This window comes from Ictidomys tridecemlineatus (assembly GCF_052094955.1).
Source record: "Ictidomys tridecemlineatus isolate mIctTri1 chromosome 8 unlocalized genomic scaffold, mIctTri1.hap1 SUPER_8_unloc_1, whole genome shotgun sequence".
In the NCBI taxonomy this organism is placed as follows: Eukaryota; Metazoa; Chordata; class Mammalia; order Rodentia; family Sciuridae; genus Ictidomys; species Ictidomys tridecemlineatus.
The window spans coordinates 509,046-529,258 of NW_027520958.1; the positions used below are offsets into that span (position 1 = coordinate 509,046).

General features: G+C 32.6%; 1 long non-coding RNA gene across 1 annotated transcript in view; it reads right to left on the reverse strand.

Annotated features, from left to right (window-relative positions):
• Positions 1 to 2,345: 2,345 nt before the first annotated feature.
• Positions 2,346 to 20,213, reverse strand: part of LOC144372283 (uncharacterized) — a 39,666-nt gene continuing 21,798 nt past the window's right edge. Inside the window, exons 4-5 of the long non-coding RNA XR_013432303.1 lie at positions 8,110 to 17,871; positions 2,346 to 2,665 (exon numbers count right to left, since the gene is read on the reverse strand). This is a non-coding gene — a long non-coding RNA (uncharacterized LOC144372283). The remainder of the gene's footprint in view (positions 2,666 to 8,109; positions 17,872 to 20,213) is intronic.

A 20,213-nucleotide genomic window follows, 5' to 3' on the forward strand; every position in this document is an offset into this window, starting at 1 on the left:
AAACTAAGACAACATTTGTTCTTCCACAAAAATTGTTTTAATAGCTTACAAAAATACGAATTATTTGATGAAATAGAGAATAAAATGCTGTTTCTAAAGTTAAAAATTATAAATAATCTGTAGGTTATATATAAATAAACCTCAAAATTTCATAGCAGGAATTAACAGAACCTTTGAGGGTGAAAAAAATAACAATTATTTCAACATATTAAATATCACAATAGTTGTTTAAAATACTTGCTTTGAGACTTACTCCCCAAATAATTTATTTAATATTATCATTGGTCATGATCAAGACAAAATATTTTAGAAGTGCTATTATTCATTTTTTTCTGCATTTATGTATATGAGATATACTCCATGTTTATATAAATATGTCAAAATAGACTCTACTGTCACCTATAACTAAAGAGAATTTAAAATATTTTAAAATGATTGGTAGGGACTTGTCTTTTTATATCATAGATGAAACATAATTCAGGTAAACAAAATCAGTCACGAATTATTAAAAGGTATGTTAAAAGATATGGTTATGTAGCATTTAAGATCATTTTGTGGAAATTATTTGTTATATTTCATACTTAAATAGTATTTCATGTCAATATTTTTAATAGGATGAAGTAAATGAATTAGTAATTAATCTTTTCTTATTTCTCCCATCATTTTATATATAAATAACCGTACAAAGCAAACATGACTATAAAATTTGGAGATAGCGCAGTGTGGTCTTGTTCTTTTTTTTTTTTTCATCAAACATATTTGTTTAGGTAATAGAGAAGTGAGCAGCCACATAAATCAAATAATAAACAATGGGCAAAGAAAAAGCCCTCAATAAATCTGTTCTTTCAATATAAAGGGAATAGCTAACCAAAAGAGAAAAGATCTAGTTAATAACTGTCCTGCTTTGGCCAAACACCACATTTTAAACTGTGAAACCACTATAACCTGAATGAACAAAATTCAAATAGCAGCCTATACTTGCACTCTTAGTTACACCAGCGTTGTGTCACAAAAGTCCAGTAAGCCTAATGAAGAACTGATATTTTCATCAACTCTGGTAGGGAAAGACAACTTCCAACTCTCCCTCAGTGTTCTGGTGTCTTTGGAGACCTCGAGGAGATCCTATATTTCCACTTTCACACAATTGTAATGGAGATCTCTCTGGAACAACTTTCTGGAGTAGCTTTAGAAGAGGCCAGTCCAGCCGGGGAGTCAGAACTTTCTCTTCCTGGAAGTAATAAGCCTAGAGGTAACGAACTATGCCTTTCACTTGAGGGAGGAAAAGACATATGGAATAGTCATGATGAACCCCTGGACTCTCCCAGACAGGAGAGCATCAATGATGTCCTAGAAGGAAATTTGCAGCCACACAGCCCAAGAGTAGGAGACATTTCTTCACACCTAGAGTGTCAGAGGAGGATGTAATAGGAGAAAAGAAATCGTCAACAAAGTAAAGAGTAAACCAACAGAGAAGTGAAAAACGCTTCATCTGGTAAGGGATTAATATTCAAAATACATAAAGAACTTAAATTCAGCATGTGTCACACTTTTAGCACATCTCAACTCAGGACTGCCACATTCAAGGGCAAGATGACCAAGGTGAGTAGCAAATATTACTGCACTTAGAGTCCTTCAAGTAGAACATTCATCTATTTATTCCAGTAGCCAAGGTTTTCTTGGAATGCAGTTAAATCAAATACATTGCTTAAAGAAGAATACAGAGTCCTGGATTCATAAGACACTGGACTCCAGGAAACTTGAGGCTTTATTTCAAATGTTGTAAACCTCCAACTATTAAGCATCCTGGACAATGTTTGACATCACTGTTTATCTGCATTGTTTATCTATTTCTTGTGTGTGCCAAAACGATGACATTTATCCTCAAAACCCACTTTATTACTACTTTTAAAAGTTAAACAGAGTCTCTCCAAAATTATTTGATTCATTAGGCTTACTTATGTTTTTGTGGTACAATAAGAAGTTAATAGTATGTTTCACATTTTATAGGCTCCTAAAAAGCTCCTCAAGCATTTGATTTTATTTCCTGCCAGGACAACCTTGCCAAGTCCTCATGTTTATTTGTTGGAGTTTTCTTTCTGACTCACATTTCCCCAAACAGAAACCAAGAAAAATTGTCAATTTCACTTCCTGTAGCTTGTCTTTTATCTCTCTTGTATAATCTAAATGGGTTAAAGTAAACACACCATTTTTTTCTTTTAATTCATTTTTATTGTAAATTGACAAAATAGTGCATAAATTGAGTTCTAGAAATTGTTCACACAAGGTAGGCTTAGAATACGGAATATAAAATTGATCAGTGAGAAAGTGAAGGACTAGCACAAAAATCTAGAAAACAAAGTTTAATTTAATACAATATATCCATTATTGCAAGGTTAGGCGGGCACATTAACCACCAGAAATCTGTCTTCTGCTTTGTCTGAGCCCTAGTTTATATCCTTGGTGGAGAAGATAAATGGAAAATAAAATATCCTGTATTTTAATTTTTCTTTCTTTGCTTAATAAAATGACAGGAATATGAGAGTAATAGATGATTAAGTATGATGGTCATGAAGTAGACTGGGACCAGATCCTTGATAACCTGACAAACCATGGAAGGGGTACTCCACCTCACAGACACATGATAGAGGCCATTGGGGGATAAAGCCTGCAAAATAATGGAGAGAAAAAGCATTAGATGTGGCATAAAGAAGAATGAAAGGTGTAAAAGGGGATTTCTGGGGTCTTTGCAAGAACAGCCACATTATGATGATATCACTGGCCGAAGTGAGGAAAATTAAGAGAGAGGTAGGTTTGAGAGGGAAAAGGAGTCATTATTTATAACCCTGTAGAGTGTGAAGTGCGTATTGAGTATCCATGTGGAGACATCAAATATGTGACTGAGTAGAGGATTTTGACTCTCAGTGGAGCAGTCCAGTCTGGATAAAATCATACTTTATCAATTGCATTCAAAACCACAAAAGTGTACAGTATCAACCAGAATGTAAGTGCAGGCGTAGAATGAGCCACCAGAAAATTTAATATTCAGAGTCTTCCAAGAGGAGAGTGTTCTGGAAAATGAAGTTGAACAGAACCATTGAGGTAAGGGAAAAACTGTGGGGTGTTATGTTGAAGGAACAAAGTAAAAAATGTATTATAAGAAGGAAGAAGTAGTCAAAAATGTTAAACACCATGTGATCTGACTCTGTTTTGCACTTAGTAATCTGATAAGTTTTAGGATTTCCTTCTAAACTCAAATATTCTCAGTTTCAACAAAGTTTGATTTTCACCTCGGGACTTGCTTGTTATATATAGAAAACCATGACACATTACTCATAAAAATATATATTTATTAGACTATCAACCTTTAAAACCACAGAAGCAAAATTTTTGTATTGTAGAATGTAGTCCTCCCCTTTCTGTCCACTGAACTTTGGTTATTGAAAAACTTATAAAAATCCATCTGCTACTGAGAAAAATTATTCTACCCTATTTAGTAGATAGGTAATGTTACATTATTGACCATTTAATGAAACATTTTTCCAACTCGTCTTGTCTTATTTGATGGGAAAAAAATGTTAGATTGCATGTAATACTGAATGGAGGAATGACACCTGTTTTGGGTGGCATAAGTATTTTTTTATTGGAATAGTTTTCCTTTCCCCATGTTGCAAGAGAGAGTCAGGGAAGCCTACACTTCACATTTGATGTACAGTTGCTCCTTCCATGCTGACCGGCTCCTATTTTTTTGTTGTCTACCTTGGTTATGACTGAGCAGTAGTGAGCACCATTCTAACTTCAGAACATCTATACTTTGCTACTGCTTCAAGAATCTTACTTTAATATTAGCAAACCTTTTGTTGTCTGTGGAATTCTGCTATGTAGTAATTTCCTTGACACACTTTAACACCAATAAGTGAGAACCCTCTCAGATAGCATGCAGAAAACTATTGTCACGTTCTCTAGTCTTTGCTGTATTTCTCTTTGCTCTGAACCTCCTTACTTTTTTTCTAAATTTCTTGTATTTCTTAGAGACTTTTTCTTTTGTCAAACTTTCTAGTGCCTACAGAGTCAGACTATGTGTGAGTAACAAGATACATAAATTGTACTTATTAATTAGCACTTTACTGTGAATGTAGAAGCTATGTGTTGCTTAAAAAGATGACTTTGTGAATAGTTAAGTATTTTGAGATTTTTTTAGGAAATTTCCTTTCCAAAATTTCAAGACACTTCATTTTGTCTAAGGAAGAAATAATGATTTTCTACACATCAATCACACAGATTAGAGCAGTAGAAGAGTTGTTTTATATTTTACGTGACTCTGGCTTTTGACTTCCCCAAGGTCCCAGGAATCCACAGGAATGCAATGAGTTTGTTTTTCATTGCATGGAGTTGGGGAAGTCAGGGCTCTTTTACTTATGTGTTCGCATCAGCAGATTGACAGGCAAAGACCAGTTAAAAGATGGCTTGGTGTAATGCATTGCCAATGGCATTAAAGGGGCTTGTTCAATGGCTTATTTAATATACAGTAAAACTTGAGATTTGGGGAATTTTTTGGTTCTTTGACGGACTCTTAAGGAAGTCTAATTTTAAACACTGACCATAAAATATATAAGAAGTATTTTAAATATATTATCAAAGTATATCTTGTATCCAGTTACAAATAGATACATAATTCTGATCATGTTGCTTGTCCAAGTACAATGACAATAGGTGCCCATGACCAGCTGAAAGGAATAGAAAATTCATATTCAGAAGACTTTGAGGCAGGAGGGCAAGAGAGAAACTAAAATTTGTCACAGTAATGCAAGAAGTCAGAATCTGGACTCAATCTCCAGAGAACATCAGTCTTCAGTGTTGCTTCCAGAGAAGCTTAAGAACTTCACAAATATACTCTGGTAATTTGCTAGGGTTTAACCAACTTCCATTGCTATCCCCATAGCCCAATATACAATAGAAACTGGACCTCTAAGAAAATGGGGAGAATATTTCAGAGACAGACCATGACTCTTCTTTCTCTATTACATGTCATCCAGAATAGAATCTCCACTCAAGACAGCCCCGAGGGCAGGAGAGATGAAGACACTTAAATCTTGTTTGAAATTGAAATGTTAAATAGCATTCCGCAATGAATGGTCACTTGAAATTTATGAGATTTACATATAATATAATTAATGGAGATAGGATGATAAAACAAGATTTGTAACAGCATTTATTAATTCAGTTCATCAATGAATATTTATTGAGCTCTTACCACATCTGGCATTGCTCCAGTCTGTGTGGATATGGACATGAACAGGGCAAAGAAAATACTTATCCTCATGGTCCTAAAACTTAAATTATATTAAAAATATAATTGAGGGCAATAATTGAAGAAGAATTGAGCTTAGTCTTATATCAAATTCACCAAGTTGAAACACATCAATAAGACTGTTAAATCTAGAATAAAAGAATATCATTGCAGATATTAAATAAAAATTTTATTTTTTTACACATATACATGTGCAATTTTTAATAAACTTTTCCAAAGTTACTCTTCTGAAAATACTTCTCTGTGTTCCATGGTTTTGTACTCTCTGAGTTGCTTATTTTTTTTTCCCTACGTTGTCATTATCAGATCTGTAGAGGCCATCACAGAAGGAAAGAAGTGTAGAGCTTTCAGTTTGCTCCAGTCCCTAGACTACTAAGCATCCATGGCAAATTTAAGTCTTAAATAGTGACTCATTTTTCTTCTTTGCCCAGGTCAGTGAATCAGTTAGCAGTACTTCTCTTATAAATACTTTGTCCAATCCATGTATCCATACACAACTCAATAATTATTTAGACATAAATCCCAGAAGCAGTTATTCCTTTCCTGCTATATTCTATCTTAGGTATGTGTAACTACGCTGCCTATAAGTTGGGCTTATTTAAATGTGATGGGAGATTCAATATTCTTAGTTGCTGCTTCCCCTGAGTAATTTTTGTCTAATTTAAAAGCTGTGTCTGTTCCTAGTTCCTCAACTAGTTTTTATCTGAAACATTTCTCTTCATACTGGGTTATTATACTGGGTTATTATATTATAAAACACCCTTAAATCAATCTTTTTTTTTTCTCCCAAAATACTTCACTGTGGAAGACCATGACTTTCTGGAAAACTTGTGATCTTGGTTGCCAACTCAAATTCTTCCTGAGCTCTTTTCTTTGTTGTCTATAAATAAATGTAAACTGTCATACAATCACATTGACTTGTATCTTCTTCCTCTTATCCTACACATTTATTTTATATACTATCAGCTTCTCAAATGTTTCAGGTAATGCCATTGCTATTTTGATTGTTTTGTTTCTACAGAAATTTGAATGGTATCTCTCAAGCATGCAAAGCATACTCTTGGTATTCACTTCTTAATTTCCAGTCCAATGGTTACACATCTTTTTAAATAGCAACAACTTTCTCAATGAATGATAAGAAGAGGACGGGGAAAACTTTGTATTAAAGAGCTACGAAGGGGCTTGTGGAAAGAGAACATGAAAGTCCTATAACTGGGAATTGAGGATAATTTATTGAGCCTGAAAACTCTACAAAGTAGACTGTAAGAAAAAAAAAAAACAGATTTGATTTTATAGAAGTTATATGAAGAGATGATGGGGAAAAGGTATTTCTACACTTTTGTCTTTTCAATGATAGAGACAAAGAATACATGTTCTTTTAAATTAAATATTCGAAGGTCAAAACATTATAAATGCTATTATGTAGTATAGGTTTTCTAGTTTAAATAACTGAAAAAAAATTCAGTTGTTGAAACTGGGTGAAGTACATGGGAATGCATTATATTATTATCTGTTTCAACAAAACAAAATAAAATGGAGCCTGATTCAAATTTCAGTTCAATCCCTTCCAGTGTGAACTTTGTAAATTTCCTTATTATTATTCCTTCAGTTGAAAGTAGGGGCATTATTAATACCTGCTTAATAGAATTTTATGAGCTCTGATAAATGAATATTTCTGGGCATCTAAATCAAAACATTGCTATCTATATCTCTTAGGTTCTAAAATATAAATATAGCTAATAACCATATTCATGCAAACTTTTCCTTCATAATTATGTTTTAAAGGATTAATTAAATTTCATACCATAGAATAATGCATCTAGAACTCATCACATAAATGCTATACCTCTTTAAAAATTAATTTATCTAATTTATAGACATTGTTGTTTTCTTTTTTTTTTAATGGGTATAGGAGTTTTTATAAGTAATTTCATTGTGTCTCAGGATCTCCCAGCATTTCCATGACTTCCACTGCATTCACTAAATATAGGAAATAGTTTTAAAATTTCCTTTCACTTACATCCAAGATGAAAACTCATTTTACTTCTCCTCCAGGTATGAATAAATATGATTATTTTCCACATATAGAAAAAAAGATATTTTCTTCACTAAAATATAGAATCACAGTTGTAGCTCCCATGCCTGGCAGATGGACAGCATTCTGTTAATTAGCTATCAATCAACTAATCAATCAATATTTAAATGAATTAGTCAACAGAATTCAAGTGTTTTCTAACTGTGGGTAAAAATTGGTAGAGCTATCTGCTTCATAAAATTCTCCTGTGAATTCATACTAGAGAATAGGATTCACAGCAAGAAGATCATATTATCTAATCCCCCTCCTTTGATAAGTCCAAAATAGTTCTTATATCTACTTCTTCCAGGTCACTGCATTTCCGGCTCACCTTTGAATGCCCTGGCCTCAAATATACTTCACAGAGTGTTCATAATTTACATTTATCAATATAAAATATCTGTTCAATGGCTTAGAGAAGAGAAAAGTCTAATTTTCTTTTTTTATTTCAAATATTTTTAGGCTAAATATTGTGGTAGTTTTGTAATTCAAGTGGTTGTACTTCTCTTTTTCACATTTTCTCAATTAGGAAAATTAATTTTGAAGCCAATGAGTGGTAGTTAAAGAGTTACTACAGAAAATTAAATGAAACAGAAAGAAATATAAGTAGCTTTTTTAAAAAAATGAAACACAGGTATGAGTAATATAACAAACATCATAACATTTTGGAGAGAGATTTTTGTGTTACATAACATTTCCATGGTTTTAATATTAATAACAAAAATACCTAAGTTTTAATTGTGGAATTTTATTCCATTTTTTGAGAGTCTATCTTTAATCCCATTTTCAATGAATGATTCAGTTCTTTTTTTTCAGGAAATTTTGTCTGCAAAAAAATTGAAGAATGATTATTTTACTAATTAGAATGGAAACTTTTTGAAATTAATGTCTGTGAAGATATAATGTTAGTGTAGGCACAATTAAAATACCATATATATATATGTATATATATATATATTCATATTCCAGTATCAAATTCTGATCACTGTATGATATTCAGAAATGATTTAACCTTCTGGAGTTTTAGCTTACAGTTTTATAAATGAAAATAATATTCATGAAATATAAACAAAATAAAACTCAGAATATGATTGAAAGCTATGTAGCTCTGAAACCAACATAATTCTGATAAAACTTTAAAAAAAAATTCTATTAGTTAAGATTCTCCAAAGAAATAGAATCAATATGAAGGGAAGACATAGAGATTGATTGATACATAATTATTATAGGTGATTCACTTTATGCAATGATATGAAATGGGCAAGCTTGCTCAGTCTTATGAGGTCAACAAATGCATCAGAAAATTAGGAGTTAAAAAGTAGCCCAAATCATGGCAATAAAATTAAAATGAGACATTAGGAGAAAAAAGGTTGGGAAGTCATCTCTGCCTTCGGAGACTAGGTGGTCTGCAAATTACCAAGAGGTCCGAGCCAGACAAGAGAAAGTCACTAAAATCCAATCCGCTGAGATAGGACAAGAGTTTGCCTTGTTCTCAAAATAATATTAAGAACTTTCTAGATAATAAGGAGAAACTCTAGATGGGAAAATGTGTAGAGAATTCATTAAAATAACTTGAAATTATTTCGAAATTTTTAGTACGGTAAAACACACAAGCTGAGGAGGAAACTTAAGATAGTAATAAGAACTGATTGGCATGAGGAAGCATAATAAAGAGTGTAGGAACAATTAAAATAACATCACTACATGTTATGACATCAAGAGAACAGGATCATGCCTACTCTGTAGATGCTGTGAAAGCTGTACAACATTGCCTTTTACTTGAGCTGGCTGACACTTTTGGTTGGTGTGTTCTCCCTTCTGGCTTGAGGACAACACTACCCTCCTCCCCCTCTTAGTACAGAGAATTGTTTCTGTTACACTTTTGCACTTACAATAATTTTGCATAGTTTACCTTCCCCTTCTTGCATATAATTATCCTTTGTATTGGGGGGTAAAATATATTTCAATGCACGATCCATATAGTCCCTTTCCATATATTATTCCTCTTCCTCTAACTTTGTCTTCAGGGAGAATAAAAATTTTTATAAACCTTCTACTAAGAGCAATAGTCACAGTGGACTTTCTGTTCGAGACACTTGTTTTGTCTTTCTTCTTCCATGGAGAACAGTAAAGAAGGGCACCTAGGCCCAGTAAATGCAATGAATCACAATTGTCTGGCTGGTGCAGACTGTGCATGAAAGACAAACGGATGTGCCTCTTCACTGATGATACTGTAACCCTGGTGGTATTCAAGCCAGGCATTCACAACCCTGAAAACCTCATAATTAAAGTTGAATGTGTAAACTGAAATGAGCATGTGAGAAGAACAACAGATTATTTTTCAGATCTCTGTTCTCAAGTGTATAGGTGGATGGTGTTCAGTTAAATAGGTAGCACTGCCAACATCTCAACAACTCCCCCAAAGTTCTCTTTTTGTGTTGGCTTTTGCCTTCTACCAGACTTAATGTTGTTGCTGGGAAAAAAAATAAATCATAGTTCATTTAGTGTGTACTGGTCATTCCTTATTAACTGGCAATGGAGAATCAGGCTAGAAAGTTTATTAAATTTGAAGATTGATGATTATTGAGAGCCAGCGTCTGAGTTCTGTAAATACTTTGTAGGTTTCAGTTTCAATGACTAACACAGAGAAGTCCTCCGCAGGCCCCTGCTGCTAGATGATACAGGCATAAAAAGGAGAATTCCAATTAAAATGAACAACGCAGTTTGCTTTTGTGTTCTGGGATTGATTCAAAAAGTTTGGGAAAGAATAGACTTTTCTCCTGAATCAAAACCAATAATTTTGTTTAGATTTGGAATAGTTCTCCAAATTTTGTTTTAATACTTTGTGGGCACATTAGAAACATTAGTAATATTTTTCAGAGGGAGCTTTCCCAATAGCTAAAGCAGGAGCTAGGGTTGAGAACTGAGAACCAGCACTAAGGTAACTTCAGGGGCTTTCTATTAAAGATCAGAGAGGTCTGTCTACCTGGCCATGACTGGCATTGCTATCTATTAAATCAGGACATCATGATCTTATCTCCAACATTTGACTGAAGACTTCCTAAAAGCTTCCCTGTTTACAATAGAGTAAGAATTATGAGAGTTCTACAGCCATGGAGTACCTGTTCTGTGTCAGGTAATGTACTAACCTCTTTATTTCTCACAAGTTAACTAATCATATTATTTCTATTATTTTACTGGTGAAGAAACAAAAATTAGACTTAAAAATACATTGCAAGTTACACATTAAGAGACAGAGTGGGGATTAAATGTTAAGTATTTCCTCCCAAACACTATGATTTGAGGCCATGTTATAGTATTTGAAATTCCTAAAGCTTCATGTTAGCTACAGACTAAAAAGTTTGTTTTCATATGAATTTTCAAAATCTCTGAAACATTTGTCTGAACATGAACTTCTCTTAGTTCTACATTATAATATCCCAAATTTGAGCAGTGGAAACAGCAGGAGGCCAGTGTAATCGTTAAACATAATCAAACATAGCTTTGTGAATCTCAAGCTATAGATTTTACAGATTAAAGGTGTTGATAACTTTTGTTTTATAATGGTGTATAATTACATTTTTTAAAAAACTTACGTAACCAAAACATTGTTCCTAGGATTCATAGCATCTAAAAATGCCTGCTTTTAAACAAATTAGTGATGTAATATCTATTGATGAGACATTAATGTTTTTTCTGTGACATAATTAGTGTTTTCATATCACAGAAAGGACATACACATCGTATCTTTTGAGGACAGAATGGGAAGAAGAGTTTGACTGTTGGCACTGATGCCAGTTTAACCAAGTCATTCTAAGTATCCAGTCCGTATATTTGAAAATATGTACATAAAAGTTTATAGTGTGAAAGTGTGATGTGGAAGCAGATTTAAACTTCTCATTTTTGAGTGTGTGTTTGATGTACCTAATTAATAAAGTACAATACATGGGAGGCTTAATTCCAAGGGGTTTTTGAGGGTGGTGATGAATTTTGCTTTAGACAGCAAGCAAAAATCTAGAGAGGGAATTTTCTAAAACAAACATTAACCTTTCATTGAACTGCACTATTTCTTGTTTTTTTTTTTGTGCCGTTTTAAACTTTAGATATGCCCCTCTCAAGAATAGCTGTTATGGCTGGATCTTAACTGTCCCTCAATGCCAGGTACTAACGTCTGGGTTGCCAGCCTGTGGTGCTAGGGACAGGTGATGGAACCTTCAGGAGGTGGAGCCTAATGGAAGGAATTTAAGTCTTTGGGGGGATGTCCTTGGAGATGATATTTCTCTTTCTGCATCCTGGCTGCCATGAGGTGAGCAGCTTTGCTTCCCCACCATGATTTTCTGTCTCACCTCAGGCCCCAAAGCAAGGGAACCAGCTAACTAAGGACAGAAACCTCTAAAACTGTGAGCCAAAATCAATCTTTCCACCACTTCAGTTAATTTCTTTAGGTATTTTGTCGTATTGACAGAAAATCTAACACATTCCACATTTTATTGTTGAGGGTATTAGACATTTAAACAAGATAAAATAGGTTCCTAGGATGTATGAAAAAAGAAAATATTTCATTACTCTCCTTTTCTCACCTTTATCTTGTTTTAATTGTTTAGAGGTTACCAAGTACACTCTCTTATAAGGAACCAATGATGACAAATGTTGTCCTTCTTATTTTAATTGAAATCAACATGAGGAGCATTATCTTTGTACCAGACATTGAATTAGAAGCAGTGTCCCTATTGAAACCTGTCTCCAAATCCTCTATTACTAAGTTATCGATGTTCCTCTGTAGTTTCAGCATGAAACTTCCCATAAATTACCCTTTTCTTTGTGAATTGTCTAATGCTGGGGCTCCATACTACTGTGAGCCCCTCATACTGTACATTCTATGTAACCCTGTGTGGGCCCATGAAATCTCATGCTGTTGCAGTTCTTCCTGCTCTGATCTTCCCTTCAAGTGTCTAATAGTATGCATTGAACTCGTACTCTATAAAACCTCATATTTTGCTATTGTCGTTAGCCAACAGTACAGACTATTTGGGCTCCCTTATTTAGTTACTCAAAAGTCTAAAATGGAAATCTCCTAAGGCTTTGTTATTTTACTATCCATTTACAAAGACTTGCATTTAAATCTGTTAAGATTAAAAAGTTTTATCCTCAATAAAGTAAATGCTTTTTGTTAGTCTTTCTTTCTTTTTTGCATTAAAACAATTGTTCCTAATACATGATAGTAGAATCAATTTTGACATATTTGTGCAAACATGGAATATATAATTTATTTAATTATTTTTGATGAAAGCTAGATAGAGCATTAGAATGCTCTATTTGAAACTATAAAATCTGTTTGCTTTCATAACACTTACTTTATAACACCCATCTTCAATATGAGGTAAAGTGAGGACTATATATCTAAACTAAACTTTGGGAAAATTTTACTCAAGAACCTAGGAATTATCTTGATTTATATTCTTCCTAATCATCTTTTTTTTCTTAATAGTACAGTTGCTTCTATTTTACTTTCTCTTGTTTTCATTTTTTAGCAATACAAAAGTCACTATGAAAGAATATTATGTTAGTTTTATGTTATTATACTGAAACACCTAAGGCAAGTAAATTATAAAGGGAAAAATTTTATTTTGGATTCCTGTTCGGTAGATTCTAGTTCAAAATTTAAGTGGTCTCATCAATTTGGGTCTCTCACAAGGACAACACATTATAGTGGAAACATGTAGTAAAACAAAATGCTTACCTCATGAGTCAAGAACCAAAAAAGAGGGATAAGAAGAGATCAGGGTCCCACAGTCCCCTTCAAGGGCATGCTAATAATGACCCAGAGACCTCTTCAAGGCTCCAGGACTTAAATGTTACATCACTTGTCAATAGCACCATGTTGGGGATTAAGCCTTTAGCATCTGAATATTTGGGGGAACTTCAACATTCAAATTGCATCAGATAGCTGTTTGGTGAAAAGTTTGTTCAAATGATTAATTAACCAATTTTTTGTGGCATTGATTGATTATACCTAAGTGATACAGAGGAAAGGACCTCTGCTTTTACTGGATTTCTGGTTTTAAGGCAGCTGCTTAAAGACAGCAGATTATTTTATAGCTACAGAGATATGTAAAGCTTTTTTTTTTTTTTTTTTTTTTTTTTTACTGTTGTGCTGGGTATTGAACTCAGGGCCTTGTGCATGCAAGGCAAGAACTCTACCAACTGAGCTTTATCCCAGCCCTGAGATGTAAAACTTAATAACAACACTTAAAAGGCACATTAACTATTGATTTGCTTTAAAAAAATTTTTCTGTCCTATGCATTTTACATGAATGGAACTAAACAGTGTATAATTTTTATCTGTCTAGCTTTTACCACTTAGCATGTTTGCAAAGTTTATCAGTGTTGTAGCATGTTAGATTGTCGAATAGCATTTCATCATATGAGCATACTACATTTAATTTGTCAATTCTCCATTTGATGGATCCAAAAACAATTTAAAAGAATTAATAGAATTAATGAATGTGTTTAGCACTGTTATAAATGAATACATGAAAATCTCTTGTATTTTTATTTTATACTAATGAAAATCCTAAGCTGAAATTTAGTACAAAATACAACTCAGAATAGTATTAAAAATAATAAAATACTTAAGAAAAATTTAACAGAAGTTTAACTTTTGTACACTGAAAACTACAGAACATCGAAAAATGTAAAGGCATTCCAAATGTGTGCATTGGGAGCAAGTGTGATTAAGATGTCAATGCTTGATGAATACATCTATATATTCAACATAATTTAATACTGTCTAAGTTTCCTTTTACCAGAAAGTGTTAAGTGTTTAAGTGTTGTTATTAAGTTTTACAAGCTGAGGCAAAAATTCATATTGGAATGTAAAGAACCCAGAATAACTGATACAATCTCAAAAAATTGGAGGATTCATACTCTATCATAACAAGAACAAAAACAAACACAAAACAACAGCAACCAAGAGTAAGTGGTGCTGACATAAAGAAAGGCATGTAGATCAATAGAATATAATTGAGAATCACAATTAAAACACTATGAACAATAGTGTTTTTTTTAACCAAGGGTACCACAAAAATTTAATAAGGAAAGAATAGTCTCCAGTGATGAATTATCCATACACAAAAGAATAAGGCGAGACCTCCCACTGTGTAAAATATTAACTCAAAATATATCATAGGCCTATAGTAATGAAAATCCTAAACTGAAATTTGGTAAAAAATACAATTTAGAATAGTATTAAGAATAATAAAATACTTCATTTTTGTTAAAATTTTAGAGCTAACCCAATAAACTGTTCAGAAAAAAATGTGAGTTAATGTTCATGATCTTATCTTGGGCAATGGTGTCTTATGAAGAACAAAAACACAGAAAATGAAACAAATAAATAATTAGACTTCAATGAAATTTAAAACTTTTAGCCTCATAGGACACTATTAAGAAAGCAAAATGGCAATCCACAGAGTATGAGAAAATATTGCAAATCATATATGTCATGGGAGACTTGAATCCAGAATAAATTACTCTTAATAACTCCACCATAAAAAGATAAATAACTAAAAAGTGGACAAAGTTTTTTAATAGATATTCTCTAAAGTAGATATACAAATGGCCATTAGACACAGAAGAGATATTCAATATCATTAATTATGAGGAAAATGCAAATACAAATCACAGTGCAATGCCCCTGCAAACACACTAGGATAGCTACAATAAAAAATACATGTGGTCCCCTAAAGTTCAGGAAATAATGCTGAGAGTTATTAAATGGGATGGCACTGAATTATAAAGATTCTGCTAAGCAAAGGAAACAATTGAGAATGTAAAGACAGAACCTACAGAATGGGAGAAAATCTTTGCTAGCTAGTCTTTTGATATAAGATAAATACCTAGATTATATAAATAATTTAAAAAATAACACAAAAAATCAAACAAACAAATAACCCAATTAATAGTGGGCATATGACTTAAATAAACACTTATCAAAAGAAGAAATGAAAATGGATAACAAATACATGAAGAAAATGTTCAATATCAGTAGCAATCAGGAAAATGAAAATTGAAAAAAACCATGACCCCAAATAAACTATTCCCCTTCTAAAATTATTCTTGTCAAGTCTTTTAGTTACAGCAGTGAAAAAGCTAGGACTATAGTGTAAATGGATACCACTGTATTTTATTTATTAATCTCGTGTCTTGCAACCTTCAACATTTTTTGTTGTACTTTTTATTTACTAGTTCTAGCAGATTTTGTGTTGGGGTGTATGTGTATTTTAGATTTTTCTGCATAAAATAACATGTCATTTTTGTGTAAGATCAATTTATACCTCTTTTTCAATATGATTGTCTTAATCATTATCAACCTCATCATCATCCTTTGAGTTTGAAACCTCCTGTAAAATGTTGAATGAGGCATCAAGATCAGACATTCTTGTGTTTTGCCCTCTGTTAGGAGAAAAGCATTCAGTCTTTAATCAATATGTTTTAGCCATCAGGTTTTGTATATATCCTTTATCAGGCAAACAATTACCTTCTCTCCTCAATTTGTTAATAGATTATTTGTGATTGTGTGTTTTATTTTTGAGATACTTTTTTTTTTGCATCTATTGTAATCAGGTGAGTTTTGTCTTTTATTCAACTGACAGATTGTATTACATCAACTGAATCTGAATGCTAAAGCCTCCTTGCACTACTGAGATAAGTTGACTCTTCACACATTTCATAGTTTAATTGTATGAAAAGACAACAAGCCTAAATGAAGGCAGGTAATTTAGTATTTAAACAACAAAAACAAGATAAGAATTATGTCAACTCCCTATGCCCTTAGACCACTGGATGACATCAGACCAGAGTGCAGTTGACAGACAACAAGTAGTGTTTTTATGGAGAAAGAGACTTTAAACTATATTGAGTTTTTATAGATTTCCAGATAAATAGAAAGATGTATCCTAAGGTGTGCCAGCTGGAAAGTTCTTCACTCAACTGAAATTAGGGTGATGGCCCTCTCCCTCAAGATAGGACTGAGAAATTGCCTTGCCTCAACCTCATCAGATCTATCTCTCCTTGCTCCAGGAGGAATTACAGGCCATTGCACCAAAATTGGGGTTAGACTGAAGTCAGACCCTGCCTTCAAGACCTGCCAGAAGGGCCTGTGGAGATGTGCAAGGTCAAAGGGGTCCTTGGAAGAGCCATTTTCATAAAATCCACCTGGGCCTGGGCTTTTCTTTGTGGGAAGATTTTTAATTACTATTTTAATTTCTTTTCTTATAGATCTATTCGGGTTTTTTTGTTTCCTCTTCTATTGGAAAAAAAATTTCTTCAATCAGTTTTGAATATTTCTTTCTAGAAATTTGCCCATTTCTTCTAAGTTATCTAATCTGTTGGCAAAGCACTAGAGTATTAATGCTTTCTGTCATTCCTAAAACTGGCAATTTTCATCTCTTTTTACCTAGTTCAGTCTAGCAACAAGTTTGTCAATTTTATTAAACTTGTAAAGAGCTAAATTTTAATTTCATGGAGCATTTCCAGTTTTTAAAATTTCTGCTTCAGTGATTTTCCTCATTTATATTACCTCTACACTGATTTACATTTGTTTTTCTGTTTTTATCTGATCTTCTTATGTGGGAGATACCATTACTGATTTCAAATCCTTTTTTTTTTTTAGCTGCATTCTACAAGTATTGATAAATTTGCACATTCATTTTTATTGAGTCTTCATTATTTCATCTAACGAATCAGATCTGATGTTCATATTTATTTTGAAGAGCAAACTAACACATTTAAAGATACATTTGTAAAGTTTAGTTGAGTTAAAGGTTTGTGAGAGAGATGGCTTTTGATATTCCCAGCTTGATTTTTATACTTTATCATGTTTTTTAGCCAAAGCTAACACTGTGGAATGTTTCAATGTGCCAAGAGAAGAATACAAAGTTTCTGCAAGATTTGGAAAAGATGATTAATACTTGATGAGAAATTTCTCTCACTCCAAACAATTGGATTGAATTTGCTGGTATTTCGGTGGTGAAGCTGTCCTGAAAAGACGTTTATTTCTGCTTGCTCTGACTGACCCCATGGTTAAAGAGCAAAAAATGTGCCATTTCTGTTTGCTCTGACTGTCCCCATGGTTAAAGAGCAAAAAGTGTTCCTAAGGCAGAAAATAGCCCTGTGAGAAGCTGCCATAATTGATACTAAATTCCAAAGGCCCTGATTTTATTACTGGAGTGTTATCATATGCGGCACTAATGTACACACATTAAAAGGAGAGGGGTTATGTATTTTATTTCAATATTCTTTAGTTCTTGTTTAACTAAACCTAGAATTAGTGCTGTAATATTTTTAATAATAAATGTAGGATTCAGAGTGTTTTGAATCTTGCATGATGTACCTTTGATGGTGTTGAATGATGATATTATTCTTACTTCATTATAGAAAACCCTAGATCATAATCCTGGCTTCAACTAGTGGGGCCACGTTGGAGAAACTAAGTAGAGAATGGAAAGAGATAAATCAGAACATAAGGTAGATTCTGAATGCTTAAAAATTTTAAATTAAGTTATGAAAATAAGAGGAAATATTTAATTTATTAGAATTTAATTTTCTCTTGATAATGGAAGAAAATCACGACAGCTAGCCATAGTTGTCTTATATTTGTGATGTTGTCTAGAGGATAAATTGACCTCTTCGCTTACCTTCTCCAATGCCTATTTTTACACTTCTGTATCAAGACTTTCCATGTTGAAACTCATATTTTAGTTATTTCTATATATAGTGTTTTTCTCCCAATGATTTTACATTCTTAAGGGTAAAGACTTATGTTACATTCATTTTTATCTCTTATACTTTATACAAATATATATCATATGTAAGTTTTAGTTCATACCCATTAAATTGAAATCAAATGAACAAAGATTTGAAGCTCAAGTGATAAATTTCAAATAGATATAAGAACAGAGCATATGAAAATGACAATGGAATTTTCAAGCAATGTAGAGTCCTAAAATATTGTATACAGAAACAAATGGACAAATAGTTCCTTAAAATGGTAGCCCTAGAAATGGAAGCTTTAAAATGATAAAGTTCTTCTAAATGTAAATATTGTTTCAGTTAAAACTATGTAGACTATCATCACAGCATATGATGTACTTTGAACATGTGAACAAAATCTCTTGGTTTCTAAAAATGAGTAATGTTCTAGAAATTGGAGTAGTCTAAAAGATAGGAAGAACTACTGGTATTTTTGTATGCAATTTCTCTTTCCTACTTATGAGAGTATATGCTTACAGTAACTTTAAGTTGTCTCATCTTTAAAATAAAAATTAAAAAAAGTTAGGTCAGGGACTCTTCTAGTTTAATTTTCTGTATGTTAAATTAGATGTTTTAATTCACAATACATTTCTACAATGACATGATGAAATTCATGAGATTGACACATACATTGGATTAAAATATAAATGTATTGTCTAGCAGCATTTGTATGAAGTGTTATTTAGGTTTTAAATTGTGAGATTTTTCTGAAATTGCTAACTAAAGGACTCAAAGATAATCTTGACTTTAGAAAACAATAAATAGCAGTCATCCATAAACTTAGAGGGAAATAGACATAATTTTTGTAATTGTTTTTCCTTCTCAGTAATAAAATCCATAATTGTTCCTAGTATCTTCATGTTATTCTATGAGAAGTAATTAAATCTTCTGTGAAGAGTACTTTGAAGATAAAAAAATAGCACTAAAAACATAAGATTTTGTTGTTATTCTTTTAGTTTTATTAGTACTTTTGCCAAGTGCTTTTCTGAAAAAAAAAAAAAATAGCCCTTGAGCAACCCCCAGGATTACCAAAAGACCAGGTAAAAGAACCTTTTTAGTACTTAGCTCTTTCACAGCAACTGTGGGTGACTTATTTCTTGAATTCATTCTGTGGGTATTTTGAATGCTTTGACTTTATTTGAACATTTTTTTTTTATTGGATAGGAGTCTAAATTAGATTGGAGCTGATAAATAATTGAGTTGCCTCCAGTTAGAAGCCTTAGGTAGGTACTATTTGAATGTGGGTTTTTTCGATTCTAAAGAGCTTGGACCTTCATTTTCTGGGACTCTGGCTAATTTAGGCAAGAATTACCATCCTAGAATCTATATATGTTTGAAAAAATGGATTAGCCATACTAAGAACAACTTTTGATTATAGCAGACACTGAGGGGGAAGTTTTAATCTACATAAAGTTGCTCACTTAAAAGTCATATTAGAAAAGAAAAAAATCCAAAAACATCAAAAGAAAAAAATGGAATGCAGTCTTTAACTGATACACAGAGTCATCTCTAAAATTAATTGAATCCAAGATTGCCTCTAAAAGATTCCTTTTAGAAGGCAAATGGCAAGTATACCCAAATTTTTTTTCACAAGTATTAGTCACAAGCTTTGACCATCTGGGCCGGTAATCTTGTTCATTGCCCAGAAAGGCAACTCAGCTCCAGATATTCTTTAATAAATTAGTAAGCTTTGTATTATTATATTTGGCATGTAGATAAAATTTTTTTTTACAACTAAAAATTTATTTTTTTTATTATTGTTGGTTGTTCAAAACATTACATAGTTCTTGATATATCATATTTCACATTTTGATTCAAGTGGGTTATGAACTCCCATTTTACCCCATATACAGCTTGCAGAATCACATCAGTTACACTTCCATTGATTTACATGTTGATATACTAGTGTCTCTTGTATTCTGCTGCCTTTCCTATCCTCTACTATCCCCCCTCCCCTCCCTTCCCCTCCCTCTTCTCTCTCTACCCCCACTACTGTAATTCATTCCTCCCCCTTGTATT